Source organism: Cotesia glomerata, linkage group LG8 (assembly GCF_020080835.1).
Source record: "Cotesia glomerata isolate CgM1 linkage group LG8, MPM_Cglom_v2.3, whole genome shotgun sequence".
NCBI lineage: Eukaryota > Metazoa > Arthropoda > Insecta > Hymenoptera > Braconidae > Cotesia > Cotesia glomerata.
Window position 1 is genome coordinate 17,331,216 of NC_058165.1, and position 9,876 is coordinate 17,341,091.

Consider the following 9,876-nt stretch of genomic DNA (forward strand, 5'->3'; position numbering starts at 1 on the left):
AGAGTAGCGCGCTCGAGCTAAGACTAGCTCTTGCGGTAACGGTAGGTGTGGGTAAAGGAATGGGTTACAAATATAAATAATGCTGTGAAGCGGGAAAGAATAGGAGTTTCGGTAATTATTACGTGAAGCGTTCCACATTCACGTAACAGGATATTGGTAGGAAAGGATTGAGAAAGAAATGTGGAGAGGATCATCTTAATGTGAGTTTATAGAGTATGCGAGAAAAAATTATTAGATAGCTCGGACTGGGATTCGAACCCAGAATCTTCCGAAGACATGTCGGCTACTCTACCATTTGAGCTATCCGGTCTATACTAAATTTCCTTTTCGCTTATTCTATATACATTAAGCCACACCGTCCATCTTACGGCAAGCATTTTTACAAATATAAATAATGCTGTGAAGCGGAAAAGAATAGGAGTTACGGTAATTATTACGTGAAGCGTTCCACATTCACGTAACAGGATATTGGTAGGAAAGGATTGAGAAAGGAATGTGGAGAGGATCATCTTAATGTGAGTTTATAGAATATGCGAGAAAAAATTATTAGATAACTCGGACTAGGATTCGAACCCAGAACCTTCCGAAGACATGTCGGCTACTCTACCATTTGAGCTATCCGGTCTATAATAAATTTCCTTTCGCTTATTCTATACACATTAAGCCACACCGTCCATCTTACGGCAAGCATTTTTACAAATATAAATAATGTAGGTGGCTGGGGGTAAGGGAACATGTCGGAGGGTAATGCAGAGAAGCAGGCGGGGAATTTGAATTTGTATAGAACAAAGTTTGCGTTTGGGAGGACGGCGAGTGCGGGGGACCTGACAGAAGCGATTTCTCTGGAGAAAAGAAAGGAAAGAGAGGCAGAATCGGAGCTGAGGCTTACAAAGGATAAGAAGGAAAGGGAAGTTTTTTAAAAAAAGTAAGCTACTGATAAAGTCCCCCTTAAAACAAGAAGAGATGGAGGTGCTGTTAATGAAATTGGCCGAAATTTATGCTAGAATTAAGGAGGATAATTGCGCAAAGGTGGGTAATAAGGTGGATGAGCTGAAGGAAGAAGGGAGAAAGGAGAGAAATGAGCTTAAGAAAATGTGGGAGGAGGATAAGAAACAGATGTATAATAGAATAGAGGGACTGGAAAATAGGTTGGAAAGATTAGAGAAGGACGCCACTAACAATGTGAGAGTGTCGAAGGTCGGGGAAGAGGTAGGGATGAGGAGAGGGCAGATAACAATTGAAACTGAAAAAAGGATGAGAAAAATGGAGATGGAAATAGAAAAAAGGGAGAGAGAGGCAAGGAGACAAAACGTAGTCCTAAAAGGGTGTGGATTGGAAAAAGGAGGTTGAGCGGGTGTGGGAGAAGATGGAAGTGGGGACAGGTAGAACAAGTATGAGAAAAATTGGAGCGCTAGATAAGGAGGGAAAGGGGTTAGTTTTAATAAAACTGAATGGAATTGAAAAGAAAAGAGAAGTTATGGAGGCGAAGAGTAAGCTAAAAGGGGAGAGGTTATGGGTGGAAGATGATTTGACATTTGAGGAAAGGAGGATCAAAAAGATCACTTTGGAAGAAGCCGCTAAAGAAAGAGCCGCTGGAAGTAATGTCAATGTAGGATATTTGAAATTATGGGTGAATTGAAAATTGAGGTTATGGGATGAAACCGAAGGTAGATGGAGACTTCAGGAGGGAAACGAGTAAGGGTGGAGGTCGGGAAAAACAACAGGGGAGGGAGAGACTCCAGGAAGGGGGAGGGGTAAGGGAAGGTTTTTGTAAAAAAGATTAGAAAAGGAAATAAAAGGTTGTTTCAAGTAGCTTTTTGGAATGTAGCGGGAGTTAAAAATAAGCAGGAGGACTTTTGGAAAGGACTGAGTGAATGGGATGTTGTAATATTAATAGAAACCTGGGTAGACAAAAAGAAATGGTCTGAGATTAGGCAATCTTAGAAAAAAGGGTTCAAATGGGATATACAAGAGGCTTTGATATCGAAGGGAAGGGGAAGAGCTAGAGGAGGAATATTAGTAGGCGTTAAAGAAGGAATAGAAGTGGGAAATAAGGGGAAATGGGATGTTGAAAGCTGGTCGGAAAGGGAGGTCCGGCTTGGGGATGAGTGGTGGTGGATAATAGGTGTGTATATCAATGGGGATATGGAGAGGAAAAAGGAGTTAATGAGTAAATGGATGGAGGAAACCTGGAATGAATGGAATAAAAGGATTATCATTGGTGGAGACTTTAATGCAAGAACGAACGGCCTCCGAAGGAGGTCTGAAGATAGTAGAAAAGGAACATGTAATCAATATGAGAAAATCAAAGGATCCGGTTTACAATAAAGAGGGCAAGGAGCTATGCAGATTTTTGGATGAGAGAGGGTGGGCGATAGCTAATGGATATGTTAAAGGAGATGAAGAAGGGGATTGGACTTTTGTGGGGGAGAGGGGCTGCTCGGTGATTGATTTTGTGCTAATAGAGGAGAGGTGTAGAGATAGAGTGATGGAATTAAGAGTTGAGAAAAGGACAGAATCAGAGAATCTTCCAGTAGTTGTCAAATTTAGTAGTTGAAGTGCAGGGATCGAGAGCAGGAGGGAGAGATATGAAGTGTATGAATCGAGCAGGAAGAGGACTATGGAACAAAGAGGGTAGAGAAAGATTCCAGGAAAAATATGGCAAGACAGATGGCGAGAGAGGAGACTTAGAAGAGGACTGGGGGAAGATAAAAGAAAGAATTAAAGAAGCGATTAAGGTGACTGAAAAAGCAGGAGGAAGGGTAGAGGGGGTGTTTAACTGGTGGGATGAAGAATGCAGGGAAAGTAGAAGAATGGTAAGAAAAGCCTTGCATGGCTTTAGAAACGAAAAAACATCTAGGAAGGATGACTGTTTAGAGAAGAGAAAATATAATAAGCTATGTGAAGAGGAGAAAAGAGAGGCAGAGAAAAGATGAGAGGATTGGGTTAAGAATGCAAAGACGGAAAGCCAGGTGTGGAAGGTTGTAAATGAAGGAAGAAGAAAGAGGTGCGGCATAAATGAAGATATCCCAAGAAAGGCATGGGATGAGTATTTTAGGGAGGTACTGGGAGGAGTGGAAGAGAGGAAAAGGTAGGCAGACTCAATGGTCGACATAGGAGGCGATGAATCAGAGGAAGAAGATATTACGCTAGAAAAAGTAAGGGATATGGTATGAAAACTAAAATATTACAAGGCCATGGGGGAAGATGGTATCCCAAATGAAGTTTGGAAGTATGGAAGAGAAGATATAGTAATAGACTTATGGTCGATGTGTCAAAGGATATGGAGGGGAGAGGATTGGCTGCAGGAGTGGAGAGAAGGTGTGGTGGTTCCAATCTTAAAGAAAGGTGCTGGGAATAAGGTGGAAGATTACAGAGGAATCACGATAACCCAGACAGCATATAAGGTCATATGAGCTCGAAGAGCTCAAAAAAAGCAGCCAGGATTAACGGAATTAGCGGGAAGTTGCAGAGATGGCCTTTAGGGTCAACCGTTTTCCTAATTTTTTTTTGTTCTTTCGAATACTCGTTTACAATTTTACATATAGATTTCTGCGCATTAATGTTTCTCAATCTTAAATTTCAAAATATTTTCATGTTGATAGGACGATAAGTGGTGTCAACAACTTGGAATAAAGTAAAAAAAGGACAAATAACGAATTATTTCATGCGTTGATGACTTTAAGATTATGTCCAAAAAATAAAAATAAGTTGAAATTAATTTATTATTTAATATTTCCGCGACATGGATTAAATTTTTTAACCCTTAAAATTACAATACTATGCATTTGCATAACTTTACTTTATTTAAAATTAAAAAAAAACGAAAAAAAAATTTGTTTTGAAAAAAAAAACATTGCGAAATTTTAAATTTGCATATCTTTTGAAAAAAATTTTTTTATTTTTTTTCTTTTGGCAGAACTTCGTTATATGATAAAAAAAACTTCTGACCAAAATTTGTCCAAATCGAAGGGGGTTGACGATTCCAACTATTTGTCGATTTGTCATAGAATGACCCATTTATACAATATTTTCGATTTTGTTCGCTGTCCTTGGGCTTACACAAATTTGAACTGTTGATGATGGTAAATGAGTAATATTTATATGTGTGTAGTACTCATTAGAGTGTGGGAAAAAAGAAAAAACCCAATTCGAATTTAATTTATTTGAAAAAATGGTTGAAGTGTAGATTCGTTAGAACTTTTTCCTGATAATAAGTTGCGGTAGTTTTTATTTACCGTATGAATTTTTTTCTTATTCTAAGTACGACATTTAAAATCATCTCCAGATATTAATTTTTTATACCTGCGCTCAAGGTTACAAGATTTAAGCTTTACTTTCATTATTTACTTTCGATAGGCCTAATTGCAAGGTGACACGACAAAATAACCGCGACATTATATCCGTGACTTGTCTATACGACAAATTCAACTACAAATTAATTATTTGTTATTTACCGTAAGATGGACGGTGGCGTTTACTCAGCCAGGTCTTAATAGGTGACTGAATAATAATTACAGACAGTGTCTCGGATAGCTTAACTGGTAGAGCCTTTGGCGCGTAACCGAACGATCCGGGTTCGAGTCCCGGTCCGGGCTGGCGGATTATATTTTTTCAGTTACCAAAAAAAAAATTCCTACTGAGTAAAAAAAGGTCCCCCCTTTCCCCTTATCCTTTATTCACCCAGTTCCCAAATTTGTCGCGGACATTATGACGCTGATATAGCATCGCGGATGTAATGTCGCGGTTATTTAGTCGCGGAGCCTAATTGCAAGTCTAGTTCTTTCTTCATATGTCTTTTTTAAATTTAACCATAGTAAAAAGTAATTATTTTTCGATTTTCGGTTAAGTGGGGGTATTGTGAAAATTGATTGGATTACAATTTTAGTACCCAACCATGTATATATACCCCAGAATTCATCCAAGAAAATCACTCTGCATTTTCCTCTAACTGAAGAGATTTGGTTTTTCTCACATCAAACTGCTCAATATATTCATATCAATCATGGCACTGTTACAAGCAATCAGAGCGCAACACCTAGAAGCCCTTGATAAACACTTTAACGAAGCCATTGCAACTCGAAATTACACGAAAATCAACGAGCTCTTGATGGATCAAGATCCGGAGATTCCACCAATGGCAGTCAACCAGCAGAGATTTTTGTACTTGGCACTTTTGGTAGAGAACTTCCCCGTTGCTCAGGAAATCGTCGATTCCTTTGTTGGAAAGAGACTCCATGGAACAGTCGATTACGAAGATAAAGATAATGCTGGCTGGAGTCCACTACATCTGGTAGTAGAGGACAATAACTACGACGGAACTACATTTCTTCTAGAGAACGAAGCCGACCCAGATGTGGAAACTGAAGACGGAACAAAGCCTATAAATATATCGGTTAACAACAAAAATGTTCAGATGACCAAGTTGCTGATGAGCTATGGTGCTGATAATTGTGGCAACAAGGAAGCTTTTAAGAAAACAGTATAAGAAGAAAAATTCTCTAGACTTAGATATAAGTGGGATGGAGAAATCGAAATCTCGTAAATGTCTGTATTGATTATCTTAAAAATCAACCGAACGGTTCTTTTCAGAACCACCACATTTCTCAAAACGTAATAATTTATCAAGTTTTAAACTCATAATTTATTTAATTTATACTGTTTAATTTTTGTTATGATAACGACGATATTTTAAATTCTATAGTCCGTTGAGTAGATCAGCGCCGAAGCATGTAAAAGGGTAAGTTTTGCTTACTGTAAACTCATATTCATTTCCGAACTATTTTTTTCTGCATGCACGGAAAGAACAATAATCAACTGCACATATTCGTATAGTATACTCCGTGATATCTATAGTGAAAAAAAATTTCAGACTATAGTCAATATCCTTCAAAGTATACTAAATTATTTTTGGACTGTACTCAGTGAAGTCTTCGATTTAATCGATTAATTTTTCTGGTTATATCGCGTAAAATTTCACGGGATATAATCTGAAAAATTATTTCGTGCAAATTAAATTATAATCGGTTGAAATTTGGATTATGCCCACGGTGACTCCGCCAATTTTTTTTCTAGCGCCTGCGCACTTAGCATTATCATATTTATTATGTATTTTAAATATTAGGTTAGTCAAATATTGTTTTAAATAATTATTACATACATCAAAAACATTTAAGGAGCATTAAAGCACAATTTTTCCGATAATTTGGGGTTAAAAAATTTTTTTTTCTTTTCTTAGACTTTTCGAACTTAAAAATGTTAGGCTAAGAAAAAAATATTTTTACATATCAAAATATATAAATAGTCACACACTCATATAATTCACTGATTATATTTTAATTAATGTCCAATATGCTGATTGACTATAACTCACAAATTATAAACAGCACTTTACGCGCAGGCGCTAGAAAAAAAATTGGCGGAGTCACCGTGGGCATAATCCAGGTTTCAACCGAGTATAATTTAATCCGAACAAAAACAGTTTCACTGTAAAAAAATCGCGCCAAATCCACGTTCATAAGACTATTAAGAAAAAAAAATTTGTTTTTTTCTTTACAAAAATATATAAAATAAAAAAATCCAAGTAACCGATATGATTGTTTATGATTTTCGGAAATTAAAAAAAATTTTGTTACAAATTTAAAAATTAAAAAAAAAATTTGGAACGTATTTAGTGTGCGCGGTTGCAAAATATTTTACTTTTAATGAAATTCGTAAAATCTATTTACTAGGACTTTAAAAAAATTGAAATACACAATGACGCACACCAAGTACGTTCCAAAATTTTGTTCTTAATTTTTAAATTTATAACAAAATTTTTTTTAATTCCCGAAAATCATAAGTAATCATATCGGTTACTTGGATTTTTTAATTTTTTTATTTCATATATTTTTGTAAAGAAAAAAACAAATTTTTTTTTCTTAATAGTCTTATGAACGTGGATTTGGCGCGATTTTTTTACAGTGAAACTGTTTTTGTTCGGATTTTGGTATTTTTTGTAATTATAATAAAAATTTACAATTGGTACCAACTTAAGTCTCGCGTTGGTTGCATTTTTTATAGCAAATTATCCCCTTGAAACTACAGTTTATGTAAAAATAATTCCAGCGCACCCTGGCGGGTGTCGATGCAAGCTGTGAAATATATTTTTTTAACTGTAGTTTCCCATCTAATGAAGGATTACTATGCATTCTCGAATTATTTAGTCTGTGGCAGATCACTTTGCCCATCGAAAAAAAGTCAGGATCGAAATTTTTGCGTTGCTATAGTTTGTGCTGATTAAATTTAATAATTTCAAGTAGATTAATTGTTATAAGTTAATATAATTAATTAATAACAGTCAAATAAAGTATGAATTACTGTTATAATATACAATTTAGGAAAAAAAAGTACCGTAGAATTAAATAAAATTTTGCAACCTCAAAATACCGCTCTGCTTACAGTAAACACAGTCGGTAGTCTGGCGCTCCGTTTACAGCAGATTTGAACGCAACTTGGCGCCAGATTCTACCGAATCTGTGGATTTACACGAAATAATTTTTCAAATTATATCCCGTGAAATTTTACGCGATATAACCAGAAAAATTAATCGATTAAATCGAAGACTTCACTGAGTACAGTCCAAAAATAATTTAGTATACTTTGAAGAATATTGACTATAGTCTGAAATTTTTAACTTCCGCTAAAAATCTCAGATTTTCAAAAATCGGGAAGTTATTGTTTTACCCCGTTTGGCAAAAATCGAGTTTTCATCAGATCTCGACGTTTGAAGGTCACAGGACGCTGCCCTGACTCCCCCCGCGATGTTGTCACTATGTCTGTATGTATGTATGTGTGTGTGTGTGTGTGTGTGTGTGACTATGTGACTCGCTTATAACTTTTGAACGGTTGAACCGATTTCATCGCGGTTGGTGCCATTCGAAAGGGCTACGCTGAACTTAGATTTCCTGAGAATTTGAACCGATTCGGACCGATAGATTTTAAGAAATCTTGAAAAATCTTAAAAAAAATAAGAAAAATCATTTTTTGAAAGTAGTTTTTTGGAATATTTTTTTAAACGGATCTATCGATCAACTTCAAAAACTAATCCGCCCTTAAGCTTGAAAACCACGCCGATCGGCGTCAACCCGATCAAAATCGGTTGATTCGTTCGAGAGATAGCGTGAACGAAAGAAAACCGAAAAGTGTTTTTTCACATAACTTCGTCATTTCTTCTCCGGATCACTTTGATGACATAGCATAATTTATAGAGCTTAAAAAACCGCGTCGATTGCCGCCAAAACGTAGAAATCGGTTAATTAGTTCAAAAGATATCGTCAATAAAAGATTTGAAAACAAGTGTTTTTTTAAAATCACTGCGACATTTTTAACTTCCCACTAACAAAATCGAAGATTTTCAAAAATTAGGAAGTTATTGTTTTCACCCTGTTTTTTTTTTCTTTACTCACGTCTTAACGATAATAATTTTTTGAATGAGCTTGGATAGCTCAAAATGACACGAAAAATTATATTTATGAGCTCGAAAAGCGCAAAAGTAATAAGTGCAATTTTAAGCGCTTAAGTATGGAATTAGCGGGAAGTTGCCGGGATGGCCGTTAGGTCAATCGTTTTCCAAATTTTTTTCACTATAGATATCACGGAGTATACTATACGAGTATGTGCAGTCGGTTATTGTTCTTTCCGTGTGGTGTCACACAAAAAAAATTAGGAAAACGTTTGACCCTAAAGGCCATCCCTGCAACTTCCCGCTCATTTCATACTTAGGCGCACTAAACTGCATTTATTAGGTTTTTGAGCTCTTCGAGATCAAATATATAATTTTCGTATCATTTTGAGCTTTCCGAGCTCAAAAATCTGCTAGAAGTTGAATAAAACACTATTTTTCGAATTTTCAAACCGCAATAACTTTTGAATGAATTAACCGATTTTTACGTGGTTAGAGTCATTTAACGTAGTTTTTAAAGCCTCATGAAAACCCTTTAAGTTTAAATTGATCGAACAAGGAACTACGAAGTAATTCCCAAAAAACGATTTTTTCGATTTTTTTCGTTAACGATAACTCACCAACAAATTAACCGATTTTTACCGAGCTGGCAGCAATCAACGTAGTTTTTTGTTGTTAAGAGCTGATCAGTTTTTGGAATTGATCGGTAAAGCCGTTTGAAAGTTATTCCAAAAAAACCACATTTGACAAAATTTTTTTTTGCAGTTTTTTTAAGATTTCTCAAAATTTACTGGTTCGAATCGGTCCAAATTATAGTCAAAATCTTAGTAAGTTTAGTCAAGCTCTTCCGAATGGTACCAACCACGATAAAATCGGTCAAGCCGTTCAAAAGTTATGAGAGGTTTACATACGGCTGTACACACACACACACACACACACACACACACACACATACAGACGTACGGACATTATCGCGGAAACATTCGGGACGCTTCCTAAGACGTCAAAACGTCAACATCCGTTGAAAACTCTATTTTCGAAATACGGGATAAAATCAATAACTTTCCATCTTTTGAAAATTTTCAATTTTCTTAGCGGGAAGTTAAAAATACGAAAAAATAATCCAATATTATCGATGATTGTCATTTTGAATTTTTAACTTCCCGCTAAGAAAATCGAAGATATTCAAAAATCGGGAAGTTATTGTTTTGACCCCGTTTTGCAAAAATCGAGTTTTCATCAGATCTCGACGTTCGAAGGTCATAGAAAGCTTCCTTGACTACCCCCACGATGTATGTAGTGTGTGTGTGTATGACTATGTGACTCGCTTATAACTTATGAACGACTAAACCGTTTCGGAATCTACTAAACGGCGTTCTAAAAATTTCCCTCAAACTTCGATTTCCTGTGAATTTGAACCGATAAATTTTGAA